We start from the raw sequence: 17588 nt of genomic DNA on the forward strand, positions 1-17588 counted from the left end.
CCCTTTTCAAACAGATAGCCCAAAAACTACGCAAGCTGCTTTGGCAAGGAGGCACGCCTCGAATAGCCCTGAACAAACTGCCGCATGGGAGGTCTAGCGGTCCCAGACATTAAATTCTACTACTGGGACTCGCAACTTATGGTAATAAATTACAGGATCTACGCAGATAAGGAGGAACTGACCTACAGAGTGGATAGAGATGCGATGAAAGGCGGCAAATATAAACCTCTTCTGTATGCGCGAAAGGCAGGTTGGGATTGGCCGGCACACACAGCAGTAGTAGTAAAGTGCTGGAATGAAGCAAATAGGTACCTGGGATAGCAGGGTCGACTGATGGGCATGACGCCCCTGTGGCTGGGCGACTGACTGAGAGAGGTAGCCACGCTCAAGGGGTTCAGGGGATGGCGGACCATAGGCTCTGAGCATCTAGGAGATGTGGGGAGAGCTGGGGGGCCTCTCCCCTTTGACGGCCTACAACAAGAATATGCCCTGACTCCCTGCCAGAGATTTCCATATATGAGATTTGTACATGCCCTACAAAGCCACATACAACGAGGCATGATCCTCCCAGATCACTCGCCGCTAGAAGACAGGCTATTAGTAGACCCTATTCCAGAGAAAGGGACGTCCACAATATAACGGAAAGTAATGAATAATGCACCAAACCCACTAACCTCTCTTAGGAGAGCATGGACGGATGGCCTAGGCAACATTGACGGCGAAGACTGGTTGGAGGCCCTGCAGAGTCTGTTCATTGTCAATGGCCTTGCACTGATGTCGAGCAAAGTAGGTTGTGGCCAAGAAAGGGAAGGCATGTTCTCTTCCATAGGCTGAACCAGTTGATCTCACCTCTTCTGTCGTCCCTGCCTACACAGTGAGCTTTGTTTCCTCGTGCACTGTTTTTACCTTCAGGTTCCAACTCAACCAGTCCAATCTCAGTTGCGCAACCACCCTCATTAGCATCACCTGCTAGATGGTGTCTTCGCCCAGGATAGCTGAATTTATTCCTCCTTTCGCTATTCCACTATTCTCCATCGCTTACCACCCATGCGTCACAGCAGGAATTCCACCACGCCCAGAAGTAGGCCAGATGCAGGGAACATAACTGTTGTGATCTCCTAGATAACCACTGAGGTAAGCACATGGTTCTCCTAAAAAATTGCTCTGGAGGTTCTAGGCTTGCCACAGTATTCGGCCTTGGAAAAGATGTAAAAATGCAAAAAGGTGAAAGCACAACTTTTCAACAAAGTTAATAATCAGGTATCATGGCCTCATACAGGCAGCAGCTGCTGGAGAGCTTAGGCAGCGACCCCAGTTCTAGCAGAGTCCATAAGTGGTCATCTTCTAAGCTGCATTTTGCATCATCAGCAAACCTGGGCTGATTGTAGAACACTGTTCATTTCACCCTATTAGGTTTGCAGATGTCATCATTAGTTACCACCAACTGGTCAGCGCTGCATTGTCTTGCACAAGGAACTGTCCACCTCCCAGTGAGAAATACCCCTGCATTGGCAACAATCCTTTGATATCTTAATGCTTCTTTCAGGAAGCAAAGACCCTGCTTCATTGACTGAAGGCTGGCATAAGGGTGCCCATGCATATAGGGGCAGTTCCTGACTGAACGCATTCCTATGGGGCACTCTAGCTCCTACCTAACCTCAATGGACAGTGTAGAGTTCTCAGGTGCCGAATCAATTTGTGCAATCTCGATCATATCACCAAACAGTGGGGCGGTGGTGGTGGGGGGGGGAGTCGTCAGATGACAGAATAGGATTTATTTATTTATTTGTTTTACCTATCCCCTCCGTCCCCACCCCACCGTTGATACCTGTGCCGGCCGCGTCTGCTGGGTTCCCCAGGTTGGCGGCCTGAGATCATGAGAGCACTCCGGAAGGGACAACAATTTATTTATTTATTATTAGAACTTATAATGCGCAACAGCTACCCGCAGTGGGTTTCCTGGCGCCAGGGATAGACTCAAGAAGAAAAGAAAACACAGTACTATGCCAAAAACCAGCTAAAACAGCAAAATAGAGCTATTGAAAAAGCAAAGTCTTAAGTTTTTTCCGGAAACCGAATAAGTTGGCCTCAAGTTTAAGGGCAATAGTCTGTGCGTTCCAATATTTGGGGCCTAGATGGGAAAAGGACCGACCACCCATTTTTACAAGTTTGAATCTTGGAACAACAAAATCACCATTAGCAGAGGATCGCAAAATGCGATTGGGTTTGTAGGTCTGGACAAGACTCTTTAGATATTTTGGGGCCGAGCCCTGCTTAATCTTAAAAAGGTAACATAGGGCCTTGAATTTTATGCGGCTTGGGACTCTCAACCAATGCAAATCGCGAAGAGCCTGAGAAGCCGAGGATCTCCGAGGTAAATTACAATCCCATTGCATCCATTTTCAAGTGGACATCTTCCTCCAATGGAGAGCTGCATATGAGCCAAAGGGATTTCCTCATTTGAATAGTTAAGAGCCAAATGTGAGGGGCGTGGCTTGGACGCCGACGGCAATGGCCGCCTGACTTTGGAGCTCCGCAACACCGGGACGGACTTTCATCCCGTACGGAGGCGTTCCTGCATCTTTTCCGTTTCTTTTGGCGGTTCCTAACACCGGAGCGCGATGTGTATCTGGTGAGGTCTGGGGGTCCGCTCTTCTCTGGAAAATGCCTCATTTTCGGCGAATTTGTTAATCGCCTCAGCGCGTCCGCCATTTTGAGATGATTTCACGAAGTCATCACGTCTGAGGGGACTGCTTCTGCTGTAACTATCTGCTGCTTCCTGAGCCTGTCACATCTGCTTCAACGCTTCTGAGAGGTGAATCAAATTGATCTTTACATGATGTGGGCGCATAAAGATAGATTCTGCACCAGAGACTCTCTTGCTGTGACATTTACATAATTTTAATGAAACATTGCAATTTGTCTCCTTTCAGTCAAATCTCTCATGGCGCCAATTCTACTACTAGACAACGTTCTTTAATCCCCACTCCTGTATGAATTGCCTCTGGTGGCTGTGTCAGGGAGATATGCCATTTGGCTCGCTTGGTCTCTTTATCAATGCCAGCTTCTGAGACTGCGCCCTGTCAGTTCCCTATCCTTCCAGCTTACTCCTCATGTTGGCGCTCCTTTTTCTGAGACCTCTACCTCCATACTCTCCTTGCAATATGCCACACACGCTGTGCTTTTCAGTGATATCCTACCTCAGTTCCAAGGCATGTGACTTATTTTTCTAATTCTTTTTTGCAAGTATGCCTACCAAGTTTTAGTGCCCATGGCTTTCGCGCTCACTGGTGATCTCCTGATTACTACTGGAAGCACCTTCTAACATCTGCTGGCATTCCTTCAGGTCTGGAGCTTCCTCATGATTTTTCCAAGTGTCCTCTGCTACTCCTGCTGATTGCTGGGCTCTTCGGACCGGATATATTGGCATTCTCTGCTTTTGAGTGCAGGTTGTTCTGTTGGTTTGCTTCTTTGCCTTCCTGTCACTGTTACTGGCACGTTTAGGCTTCTATGGGCAAGCTACGCAACCCAAAGTTTGTCTTTGTGCCCTCGAAGACTCTACCTTCCTCTGCTTCTTCCTCTTCAACAGGTCATTCTCCTCATCCTCCTTCCACGGATCAAATGGCGACATCAGCCCCCACCCGCTCTTCTCCATCACAACTTAACCCCAGTAAATCTTCTCCTCCTGCCTCCTTACCTAAGCGCTTGAAGCAGGACTCCTCTCCACCTCCATCCGAGTCTTCTCCACCTCCTATATCTATGGAGTTGATACTTGAGGAGATTCGCGCCTTGCGCCCGTTCGTGGAGGAGACTAATGCTAAGATGCAGCTTTTTGAGGCCAAATGGTCTACTATGGAGGCTCGTGTTTCTTCTGTTGAGCAGCAGGTTCCAGAAATTCAGTCAAACTCTCAACGCATCTCCTCTCTGGAGAAGTCTCTTCTTGCCCTTCAACAGCACACTGAAGACTTGGAAAACAGGAACAGGAGGAATAACCTGCGCGTTTACGGCCTGCCGGAATCCTTGGAAGGAGATGATCCTGTCACGTTTTTCTCTTCTTTCCTCCTGAAGTTGCTAGACCTTCCTGCTACTACCTCTCTCAGTATCCAACGTGCCCATAGACTTGGCCCTCGCTCCTCCTCCTCGACCAAACCGCGAGGGGTCATCATCCTCTTCCTCAAATTTACAGATCTCCTTTTGGTCCTCTCCACAGCTCGAGCGAAGCGCCAAGTGTCCTGGATGGGTCAGAGAGTTTTTCTTTCTCAGGATGTCTCTAATGTCACTGCTGCCAGAAGAAAAGCATTTTTATCTCTTCGTGCTCCTCTGCGCTCTATGGGAGCTAGATATGGCCTTTTTCACCCTTGTACCTTCAAGGTAACTCATCAGAACAACACCTGGACTTTCCAAGATCCGGCTGAACTTAAGAATTTCATTCACACTCACACTAATGTTGGCATGGACACATCCGTTCCTCCTACTGGTTGATTATTTATCTGTTTGGTTTTTTCTTCTTACAGGTTCCTGCTGGGATTTTTTCCCTCCTAGGTTTGATCCTTCTTCTGCCTGATGTGATTAGATAATGGTTGTTGTTTGGGTTTTCTGTTCTGCATACAATTCTCTGTTTTTGTTTTTGTACTGTTTACCTCCCCATGACTTCTGCATAACATGTTTCTTTTTCCCTCCCTTAGATTTTTTTTGTTTGATCAACCCTCTTGTAGTCCTCTTCGTACCATATGATCCGCCCTCCTCATATTCCGTCCCGGTGCGGTGTGTTGCTCTACGGCTTGGGGGGCTGTTCTTGTCGAATCCTCCCACACCCCATCGTCATCTCGTCATCTTGTCATCTGCCTTCCCCTTTCAGGTATGTTTTCCTCAGTCGTCCGTTTTGGATATGTACTGTCTCTTCTTCTTCTCCTCTTTTCCTCCCCTTTCCTTCCTTTCCTTTTTCCTTGTTCTTTTTTTACTATGTCTTTTGACTTTCTTTTGTCCTGCTCTTTTCTTTCACTCGCTTGTTATTCTCCTTTGTGGCGTTTTTGGTTTTATCTCTTTTCTCTGTTCCTAGCACATTTTATTGTGATTTAATTCAAAGTTATTTCATGGAATGTGAAAGGTTTTGTTAGCCCTATTAAACGGCAGAGAGTGCTTTCCCATCTAGCCTCTTACACTCCTGACTTAGTTCTTTTACAAGAAACTCATCTCTCTGAGGCGGAGTCTCTTAAGTTAAAAAGAGGCTGGGTGGGAACGGTTTTATTTTCTCCTACATCTAACAAAAAGAACGGTGTGGCCATTTTGTGTCACAAGAAGCTCAAATGTAAAGTTCTTTCTCAAGAAAATGATACTGAGGGTCGTTGGGTCTTAGTTAAGCTGTTAATCAATTCTGTATCCTTGACTGTTTTTAATGTATATGGCCCCACTCATCCTGATTGTAACTTTTGGCCTTTAATAACTTCTAAGTGTTTCCAATACAGTGATTCCCTGTTCATTCTGGGTGGGGATTGTAATCAAATTGTTGACCCGTTTCTTGATCGCAAATCCTCTGCCCGCTTCACCCCCCACAAATCACATACACAATTCCTTGACACTATCTCCAAATCTCACCTTCTCGACTCATGGAGACTGTCCCACCCTGACTCTTTGGACTATTCTTTCTTTTCACCTCCTCATGCCTCTTTCTCCCGGATTGACTACATATTCCTTTCTCAGTCTCTCTCTCAAAATCTTCTTTCCTCATCTATAGAGCCGATAGTTATCTCAGACCATGCTCCCATTGTCACTGTTCTTGACCTCCTTCCTCCTCATCCCAAATCCTCCCGCTGGCGCTTTAATAATTCTCTCCTCCTGGATCCCCTCTTTTCTTCTTCTTTTCTTTCCTTCGCTACGGAATTTTTCCTACTCAATTCTGATCCTTCTTTACCCCCTCATGTTATTTGGGACTCTTTTAAGGCTACTGCTCGCGGTTTTGTGATTGACTTTGTCTCAAAGAAAAAGAAGTCTTATCTTAAGAAACAGAAAGACCTTCTCTCCCATATTAAATCCCTGGAGCATAAATTCTACACCTCTTCTACTACAACGATTGTACCAGACCTTATACGCGCCAAACTCGAGTTTAACAAAATCTCTACTGACAACGCCTCCTCATCACTACTCCGCAGCAGCGCCCGCTACTACGGAGGTCGCAACAAGTCAGGTAAACTTTTGGCCAACTATCTTAAGTCCCGCAAGGAGCGTAACCTGATTGATTCAATATATTCCACCGATAATCTTCTCCTGCATAAGGAGCAGGATATACTTGCCCAATTTCAACAGTTCTATCAATCTCTTTATACTCCTGAATCCCCCCCTTCGGCTGCTCTTATTCAATCCTACTTGGACAAAATTCCTGCCCCCTCCACTTCTCATCTTAATTTCCCTGATCTTGAACTTGACCTCTCTATTACTGAACTGGATAGCGCCTTAACATCTCTAACCAAGGGTAAATCTCCGGGGCCGGACGGTTTCTCTGTGGAATTTTATCTACATTTTTCAGATCTTTTGCTTCCTAAACTTCTCTCCCTCTTTCAATCCTTCTTCACCTCCGGCACAGCTGCTGGTACCTTTCACGAGGCTACGATTTGCCTAATACCCAAAGAGGGTCGCGACCCGCAATTTTGTAAAAATTATCGCCCAATATCCCTTGTCAATGTAGACTATAAATTATTTGCTAAACTTCTTGCCCGGCGCTTAGATCCTTTCCTCCCACACCTTATAGGTAAGGAACAATGTGGTTTCGTAAAGGGCAGACTCACCTCAGATAATTCCCGCCTTTTTCTCAATGTTCTCAATAAGGTACCTTCTCTCAACTTCTCTCTAGCTGCTATATCAGTTGATGCCGAGAAGGCTTTTGATAGAGTAGATTGGTCCTTTCTTTTTGCCTCCCTTCGTTGGCACGGTTTTGGTCCTAATTTTATTTCTCTTGTTTCTTTACTTTATTCCTCCCCTAAAGCGTCTGTGTTAGTTAATGGCCGGCTATCCCCTTATTTTCCTTTGCAGCGTGGCGTCCGTCAGGGCTGTCCTCTGTCCCCTTTACTTTTTGTCCTAGCTTTAGAGCCATTTCTTACGTCTATTAGAAACAACATTTCCATTTCTGGCTTCCCTTATGACAAGACTCATTTGAAACTCTCTGCGTATGCAGATGACATTCTTTTGTTTATTTCTGATCCTGACCAATCCATTCCGGCCTTACTACTTGAGTTTAACTCCTTTTCCCAAGTTTCTGGTTACAAGATTAACTCTGATAAAACTGAGATCCTTCCTCTTACTAAATTTTGTCTCCCTCATCAGTTTTCGACCACTGGTTTTGCATGGAATTCCTCTAAAATTAAGTACCTTGGAATTTGGTTCTCTAACTCCATTTCTTCATCTATTCGGTTGAACATGTCCGCTGTACTATCCCGCATGGATAAGTTGTTCTCTTCTTGGAATCCTCTCTTTCTCTCATGGTGGGGTCGGCTGGACTCGATCAAAATGATGATATCTCCCATTCTTATATACATCTTTTCCATGCTCCCCATTCATATCCCTGATATCTATTTCAAGCGCATTGATTCCTGTCTCTCTAAGTTTCTCTGGAATAATAAAAAATCGAGAGTTGCGCTCGTTGCCCTTCGTAAACCGAAGTCCAATGGCGGAGTCAACTTTCTGGATTTCCGCCTTTATCATAAATCTTTTTCTCTTCGTCAGGCTTCTAATTGGCTTGTTCTTGCACCTTCTCCTCTTGCTCCTCTTTGGCTCTCTATTGAACGCTCACTCCTCTCCCCTTTTTCCCTATCTGAAATTGTACATTTCACTGCTAAGAATTTAACCACTCCTCTACCCCTGTTTAAGCATACTTCTTCTCTTCTACATGCTCTGGTCCGTCCTGACCCGATCTCCCGTGAATCCTTTTTGGCCTCCCCTATTTGGTACAATTCACTTATTCTCCTCCATAATCGTCCTATTTGTTGGACTGCGTGGAGATCAAAGGGGCTGATATGGGTTAACCAACTTTTCGATGGTTTTCTCCCATGTTCTTTTCCTCGATTCCGACTTCTGTTTCACTGTCCCCAGTCTTTTTTCCATAGATTCACTGTCCTAATGGCCATCATACTTGATGTCTACTATTCTCTTCCCTTGTCATCCTCTTCTGTTTCCCATTCCCCGCTTCTTCAGATCCTGTCTACTCTCCCCAAAGCCTCTCTTATTTATAAATTTTTCTCCTCCCCCAATCCGACCCGTCCGAAATCTAAATTGGAACTTGCTTGGGAGCTTGATTTGGGCTGTGAATGGTCTATAGCTGTTTGGGACAAAGTCTGGGCCAGGTCCTTAAAAATCTCCCGTTCCGCCTCACTAACTCAATCTATGTTCTTTCTATATCATAGACTTTATCTCTCTCCCGTTTCTATTTCTCGCTTTTCTCCTGATAAGGACTCTACCTGTTGGACCTGCTCTGCCCCTAATGCTGATCTTTTTCATTTACTTTTTCTGTGCCCTCCTGTTCTCGCACTCTGGGTTCAGGTGTGGTCTTATATCTCTCGTCTCTTTTCTATCTCTATCCCATACTCTATCCCTCTCCTTTTTTTAGGCAGTATCTCTGACACTCTTGATATTCCTTCTCGCTCCTCTGGTCTATTAGATCTTATGTTGGCCCTGGCTTTCCAACACATTTCTTCTAACTGGAAGGATCTTTCTAAGCTCTCTATACAATGTTGGTGGAATTCTCTCTGTCACTATCACAGACTTGATGTTCGTTTCGCTGCTGCCTCCACTCCTACCCTCAATAGAGATTTATTCTGGTTGCCTCTCACAGCTTATCTTGACCGCATGGCTCTGAAATCGAAATCTATCTCTCCTTTATCCTCTGAGAATTTCAAACCCCCATGAGTGACTTTTGCTCTGCCCCTCCTCTTCCTTTCTTCCTCTCTACTCCTTTTATCTTTTTTACATTTGCATTTTCATTTCCTGCCTTTCAACTATTCCCTACCCTTGGCTTATTTGCTCTTTCTATTCTACCTATTTTCTCTCTGACTACATCATCTATTCTTCTCCTAACGCCTCATATTTGCCTTTCTCTTTCTTCTCTCCCTTCTTTCCTTTCTCCTCCCCTTTTTCTCCTTTTCCCCCTTTTCCTTCTGGTTGCCTTTAAAATTTTACAAAATGCTTTTTGAATTTTTCCTCAGGTTTCTTATGTTTAACGCATGATGACCCTTTATTATTTTTCTCTTTTTGATTTTGTATGACAATGTTCTTTATATGACCTGTATTTGTTGCTCACTATGCTTTTTCTTCAAATAAAGCATTTCAAACACAAAAGAGCCAAATGTGAATGATCTCACATGCCCTACAGAATAAACTGGTGCAGAAAGAGCACCAGCGCATTCAGTATTAAACAAGGCCCCCTCCTCTGAAATCAAAATTGCACTGCAAGGCTAAAAACACCCACAAATGTGCATTTTCATACAAACGAATATTTAGAATCTCATCTCAGTTCCTGTGTTACAGCCATTTTGTGTGGAAACAAAACAATAACCACATTGTTTGATTTGTAAAGAGATTTGCAACACTGTTTCTTCAAACTGTGTACTGTCCGTCATCAGCATCTCCCATCTGCTGTCCTTCACAGGCACATACATTAAAACCTACTGCCTGTCAGCACCAATGGGAACAGCAAGATTTCCAGATCTTGCCAAGAGCCAATTTTAGCGGTCTGTTGGCACACAGACCTAGTGTGTCCAATATAGACTTGAGGGAGCGTCCGCCCCTTGCACATTATATGATTTTCTTTCTTTTCTATCTGAGTTCACTGCTTCTGAGTCAATAGATCGCCTCCCTATTCTTGTGTTTGTTCTGCTCAAGGAGCATTTCAGTATTCGGGGCATATTTACAATGAAATGGTGCAGTGCGGTGCCGCAAGCAATTTTGCTGCACCGTGCTGCGTCATTTAACAAAATGCAGTGACTCACCATATTTACAAGAATCCCTGTGCTCACCCTTGCGCCGGCCCTAAAACAGAAGTAATGCGCCAATGCAGGTCCCTTTGCACCATGGGTGCCTGCATTGCAGTGATGACTGTTGTTGTGCAGGAAGGCACACCTTACTGCACAAAAATAATCATTAATGGCCCACGTTCAGATGACGTGCAACCAGGAAGCATCAATGGCTGTGCCTAGAAGCCTTACTCTGAAATTGAACTCCAGTCATTTTCAACAAAAGTATTTTGGGCCATTGGTAGCCCATAAACAATCAGTGACTGATCTTGTCATACCTCCAAAAATGCCCCCGTGAATATAAACCTACATTACACTTATAGAAACGTACAAATAGGTACATTTCAAGGGTGTAAATTGAGGGCAGTCTATAGAGTCCAGGCCACTCCTGCCTGGCCCTCTAGCATCCCTTGTCCTTTCCTCGCTGCAGCAGGGTCTGAAAGGCAGTGTCAGTTGCAGTAAATGGGTCTCTGAAGCTGCTAAGGCAGCGACTAGGAGTCACAAAGAAAAAGAATTCCCTTTTCAAAGAGATCAAATACAAACAGAATGGCTATGCAAGTAGATGTTAAAACCCACCCAAGGTTTGGATCATGTGGTATAGGTACTTGTCATATCACAAGCCAAAAACTACTAATATTGTCACTAAAGAGAGAAATGACAAAACCTTTTAGATAAAATTACAAGTTGCTGTGATGTGTAACAATAATTACTCAATGATCAATAATGTACTCAAGTTTCAATTATTTATTTAAAACCCTTATAAAAGCACAAACAAAAACCAAATTGTCTTGAAATCCTAAAGTGCAATTTTATCAAATGTAAATTCGTGTAGGCAACTAATTGATATAATTTTTTTTATATTCACTTCATTATTTCGAAGAACAAATAAAAAATATAGATTTAAAAAATATCACATTAAAACAGAGAAATTGTCAACGCGGCGTTTCGGCAAAATGTTTATTCGCCTTCTTCAAGACAGAAATGATTTCATTTTATCGAATAAAATTATATCGAGACCCAATAGAAGTTGTCTCTTGCTTAAAATGGCAAAAACCACCGATGGAAGGAAACTACGTTCTTCTCCCGTGGTCCACTGATCACGGGAATCTATGTGGTCATCTATAGAATTTACATGACACAAACTTTAACATCGTTGATTGATTTCTCACAATATTCAATTTATCCGAATCATTGCGGTAGAGTGTTGAGAATATCTATGATAGAAAGAGTCACAAAGATAACATATTTATTATGGTGTTGCTTGTGCTGGAGTTCCCACAGTATTCCTTAAAATGGGTCTTCCTAGCGATCCAATCGGTATTGCCCAACTGCCGCCTTGCTAATATGTATTGCTATTTGGCTCAATTCTAGATGACCAGGTTGAACAATCACTGGACTCAGCACAATCGCATCACGGCTCCACTGGCCTTACGTCTCTGTCCTCAATTCCCAGGTATTGCAATATTCGATTCGGATAAACTGTAAATCGTGAGAAATCAATCAACGATGTTAAAGTGTGTGTCGTGTAAATTCTATAGATGACCACATAGATTTCCAAGATCAGTGGACCACGGGAGAAGAACGTAGTTTTCTTCTATTGGTGGTTTTTGCCATTTTAAGCAAGAGACGACTTCTATTGGGTCTCAATATAATTTTATTCGATAAAATGAAATAATTTCTGTCCTGAAGAAGGCGAAGAAATCTTTTGCCGAACCGCCATGTCAACAATTTCTCTGTTTTTAATGTGATATTTTTTTAATCTGTCTTTTGTATTTGTTGTTTGAAATAATGTACTGATAAACAAATGATACCAATTTGTTAAGAAAATCACTGCTTTGAAATATACTGGTGCCTATACGAATTTGCACTTTATAAAATTGCACTTGTAGGATTTCAAGACAATTTGGTATTTGTTTGTGTTTTTATAAGGGTTTTAAATAAATAATTGAAACATGAGTTATTGATCATTGAGTAATTATTGTTACACATGCCAGCAACTTGTAATTTCATCTAAAAGGTTTTCTAATTTCTCTCTTTAGTGACAATATTAATAGTTTTTGACTTGTGATACTACAAGTACCTATACCACATGATCCAAACCTTGGGTGGGTTTTAACATCTGCTAACATATCTATTTTGTTTGTATTTGATCTCTTTGAAAAGGGAATTCTTTTCCTTTGTGTTTCACGGAACCGTCCCTTTTCCTAGCATCAGGGTACCTCCCTTATATTGTTGGAAAGCGACTAAGAGGCCACATTGTGATTTCATCAGGGGTTAAAAGGTCCCTCACTTTCGCTATGCCTGACATTTTGGTGGATCAATGTCTATGGTAAATACTCATCTAGCATCCTTTGATCTGCCTGGCACAATCAGCTGCACAGAACATTTTAAGCTGCTTTCTCAAAAATCCATGCAAATATACATATTCATAGAAATCAATAAAGTGAAAATCGCCCAGTGTAGGGGTAGTGGGCCCTCCCAGTCCTGTACAGCCTAGATCTTGGCTACTTGAGGTCGTATCTTCCCTCTTCCCACCCTGTTCCTATGATGCCTTAGTGACCCAGACCTCTCTAGCACTTTCTTGCCTGGGTAATCACTTTAGTAAACCAAACAAAAATTATTATTTGACCATCATTACTTCTGAAGAGAGAGCATCATGACAACTAATGTGGACTTAAATATCTTTACAAAAAGAAATACATAACAAATATGGCACGCATCTGTCAGAATCATTTTGCAAGAGCTGAAGGCTTGGCACAAGGGCGCAGGTATATACCAGCTTGTGTGGAGTTGCAGCTGGACAGATTAAATAGTCGATAGTAGCCCTTCTTAACTCTGATGGGTAGCTCGCAGGTCACATAATTAAGCAGAAGCTAATAAAACAGCATGAATGAAGATACCATGGCAATGCTTTGGGTGGGTACCAACAGATTGGCAAAATAACCAAATATGTTTAGAGTCTTAGAAATGCTAAACATTATAAAGGGGAAAAAAATCTAAGTGCGGGGTAAATGGAATGAGAGCTGGAATGAAGGAAGGGAATGTAAACAAGCATTGGCAAGGCTAATAGGTCTTGCCTATTCTTTGTGAATGTGTTTTAGCCATGTTGCACATTAGCTTGTCTGCTGTTCAGAATGGCTTGAAGTTAGTGGCGTACACGAGAGTGGCGTGGAGTGAAGTGTCATTGAGTGACGTAGAGTAGAGTGGTGTGTCGTAGAGTGGCATAGAGTGGATTGGTGTGTCGTAGATTAAAGTGCCATTGAGTGGAGTGTCATTGAGTGGAACGTTGTAGAGTGTTGTGGTGTAGTGTAGAGTAGGGTGTCATAGAGTGGAGTGTTTTAGAGTGGAATAGAGTGGAGGAGAGTGATGCAGATATGAGTGGTGGGATAGAGTGGCATGGAGTGGAGTGTCATAGAGTGGAGTGGCGTAGAATGGAGTAGAGAGTTGTAGAGTGGGGTGGTGTAAAGTGGAATAGAGTGTTGAGTGGAGTGTCGTAGAGCAGAGTGGTATAGAGTGGCGTAGGAATGAAGTAGACAGGACTAGAGTGCCATGGAGTGAATTGGCGTAGAGAAGAGTGGCATAGAGTGACGTACTGTTGAGGAGAATAATGGAAAAGGGGAGAGTGGCACAGCGTGGAGTAAAGTGTTGTAGAGTAGAGTAGTGCAGAATGGCGTACAGAGGAGTGGCATAGAGTGGAGCAGTGCAGTGGAGTGGTGTTGAATGCTGTACAGTGGAGTGGCATAGAGTGAAGTAGTGTTGTGGAGCTGCGGAGAGTGGAGAGTGGAGTGGTACAGAGTGGAGTAGAGAGTCGTGGAGTAGTGTAGAATGGCATAGATTGGAGTGTTTTAGAGTGGAGCAGTGTGTTATGGAGTGGCGTAGAGTGTAGTGGTGTAGAGCGTCATAGAGTGGAGTGACGCAGAGTGTTGTAGAATGTTGTAGAGTGGAGTGGTGTACAGTGAAGTGGTGTAGATTGGAGTATAGTGTCATAGAGTGAAATGTCAGAGTGGCATAACATAGTGTGGAATGGTGTGGAGTAGCGTACAGCGGAGTAAAGTGGTGTAGGGTTGAGTAAAGTTTCATAGAGTGGAGTAGAGTGTTCTAGAGCGAAGTGTAGGATGCAGTGTCATAGATTGTTGTAGAGTGGAGTGGCTTAGAGCAGAGTGGCATCGAGTGGAGTAGTGTTGTGTAGTAGAGTGGCTTAGAGTGGAGTGGTGTGGAGTGCAGTAGTGGTGGGTAGTAGAGTGGATTACAGTGGAGTGGCATAGAGTGAAGTAGAGTATCGTAGAGTGTTGTAGCGGGAATCGGAATAGAGTGCCGTAGAGTGCAAGCATTGGAGTAGATTGTGTCAGAGTGGTGTATCGCAGATTGGAGTACAGGGTTGCAGAGGGGAATGGCACAGAGTGTTGTAATTTTGTAGATTGGGGTAGAGTAGAGTGGAGTGGCGTAGGGTATCATGGACTACAGTGGTGTGGAGTAGAGTGGCAAAGAGTACAGTGGCATGGAGTACAGTGGCATAGAGTAGATAGAGTGTCGCGCAGAAGAGTGGAGTGGTGTAAGGTGGAGTAATGTAGAGTGAAGGGGCGGCGTAGAGTGAAAGGTCGTAAAGTGGATTAAACTGTCGTAGAGAAGAGTGAAGTGGCACTGCCACAGTACAGAGTGGAGTAAAGTGTCATAGAGTGGAGTAGAGTGGAAGGGCAAAGAGTGGAGTAAATTGGAGTGGAATTGCATAGAGTGGAGTAGAGTGGTATAGAGTGGCTTTTAGAAGAGTGGAGTAGAGTGTTGTAGAGTGGAGTGAAGTGTCTTAGTGTGGAGAGTCGTAGAATGAAGTAGACTGGAGTGTCATAGAGTGGAATGGTGTAGAGTGCCATAGAGTGGAGTAGAGTGGCGTAGAGTGATGTGGAGTGGTATACAGTGGAGTGGCGCTGAATGGAGTAAAGTGGAATAGAGCTAAGCAGCGTAGTGTATCGTACAGTGAAATGTCATAGACTGGAGTGCCTTAGAGTGGAGTATAGTATAGTGTCGTAGAATAAAGAGTCATACAGTGGAGTGGTGTAGAGTGGAGTGCTGTAGAGTGGAGAGGTGTAGAGTGGAGTGGCATAGCGTGGAGTAGAGTGCCGTAGAGTGGAGTGGCATAGAGGTGGAGTAGAGTGAAGCATCGTAGGGTGGAGTGTTGTAGGGTGGAGTCACGTGTCATCGAGTGGAGTGGCAGAGGTTGTTGTAGAGGAGAGTGGCGTATGGTAGAGTGGACTGGCGTAGTGTGCAGTGGTATAGAGTGGAGTACAGTGATTTAGAGTGGAGGGGAGTAGCATGGGATAAAGTGTCAGAGTCTAGTTCCCTAAGGGAACTACACTGGCTTCTAATACACAAATGTGCTCATTTTAAACTCCCCACACACACATTCAAGGCACTTCACAAATCAGGGAGCACATCCACACACAAAGTGGTTCCCTTCAGTGCCAGGGACTGATATAGTAATATGTACATTTTGAGACCCAAAAATATTTTTTATTTTAGCCAATTTTGTATTTATATTGGCACGAGCGTGGTAGTTCCCCCCAACAATAAAGTTTTACAAAACCCATGACCAAAGAAAACAAGCATTTAAAAAGCCGAATGGTTGATGGCCAACACCAAACTTGTTGGGTTTGCCAATGCTTGCTTTTGTTTGTGTTCAATGCTGACTTCTGTTTTGGAACATTAAAGAAAGTTTAGCATATTTTTGGTTTCTAGTACATACCAGAATTTGACAAAACAACCACGGTCCTGAAATTGATGTTATGAACTGAACATAAATCTCCCGTTGCCATATGTAAGTTTGCACTTTAAGATTTAAAGGAGAACATATTTTTGTGTCCAACTTAATGAATACGGCTCTTGAAGGATGAAGCGCTGTAAAATACGTATCCACGTCTGCAGCGCTCTGTTTATTTACCTCGAACGTTTATGTAAATGTTTTCATTGATAATGTGGGTTGAACCCACGATAGAGTGAACGCTACCTCCAGTCGGTCACTGTGTCAGTCACGGTGCTCAAAGGTGACTTTGCTTGTTCTTGGAAAAGGTTTGCACATCTGACCGAGATCCTGACATTCCTGGGGAGGGCTCAGGTGACCGCCGGGCTCAGCTATGACGACGTATGTTCCTCACGTGGACTAAAGCAGCACAGACTGGACGAGGCAGAAGCGATCTGCGTTGGCGTTGCCTGACTTTCCACTCACCTTCTCCTCTGTTTACCTTTGCTGTGTGTTTGTTCCCAGCGCGTGAGCCGGTATTTTAATACATAACAGCGCGGAGTGTCAGCTGAGATGGAATCTGGCGCGAGCCTGGCATTGGAAACCCAGCACAATGACGCAGGACACCAGGTCCTTAGAAGAACCCGTGACAACGTCAGAGGAACGGAAACACTGGCGCACAGCGAGGTTGCCGTTCCAAATCCCACACCCACTTAGCAAGAAGCCCGATTGTGACACTCTGTCTGCTCCCCACTCTCACCCAACCACTGCCTGCTCCTCCGTGACTCTCGTGTCATTCTACTCATGTTTAATATCCACGTGAAACCTTTTTGGGGTCTGGTGACACTATTCTTTATGCAAAAAGAACAATTGATGGACAGAATGCTGAACAATGTCAAATATTCCCCCCCTACAGAGATCTGGGCATTCCAGTTTAAACCCAGCCTTATGCATATAAGTCTTGACCCTGCTCATCATGGGAACAGTCCAGCCCAAACTGCCAGGCCAGGTCCTCCCTGGTCCGGAAACAAGCATCCTGGGACCGGTTTCAGGGTATCACCCCTCATCAGCCAGGCTAGCTTAGCACCAGCAGCATGGAGAGCACGGGACCAGGCGCATCACAATGCACCTGGTGGGTGCAACGCCTTCTGGCTCACCCATCATTATCGACATCAGGAGCAGCCCGCGCAGGTAAGAGCGAGTGGGGGGGGGGGGGGGAGGGGGGAGATTCGACAGAGGACCACGATCGGCATCCCCTTAAATCCAAGAGATCAAGTTGGAAGATCAGCATGTGGAAATGGCAAAGTCCGCAAGACCTCATCAGAAAGTTTACATTACATCAGCCAAGCCAGACTCTGTGTTGCTCCATATTAACAAACTTACTGCTCTCAGATAAAGATATGACTCACATTAACACACGTATAAGCCATTGTTAAGAAAAGGGGTGATGGACATTGAGATCTTGCGCTTGGCAGCTGGGTTTGGAAGTAGATGAGGGTCCAGTGGAAGCAAGGGCGGGGTAGGTGTGATGTTTATACTTTTTATAGGGTGTCCTTATAACTGACATTATGCATATATCTATATGTACAGATGAGGCCTGATTTTCTGGGAGATAGTGACCGACTGCAGCATGCAATTGGAACTTCTGCATCTCCCGTACCAGAGACCCAGGGATGGCCCCTATATGGCCACTTACGGTGGCCATGGAGCGGGGATTAGGGGGAAGGCTCCTTGCTAGTCTTAACCAGCATGAGCTGGGTGGAGACTTGCTGGGTATAGGATAATTTTTTCACACAGTTTTATAAAGTGTGAACGTGCTCCAAAGGGACCCAGATGCTTTACCAGACAACCATATATTT

The sequence above is a fragment of the Triturus cristatus genome, chromosome 2_1 (genome assembly GCF_964204655.1).
Source record: "Triturus cristatus chromosome 2_1, aTriCri1.1, whole genome shotgun sequence".
NCBI lineage: Eukaryota > Metazoa > Chordata > Amphibia > Caudata > Salamandridae > Triturus > Triturus cristatus.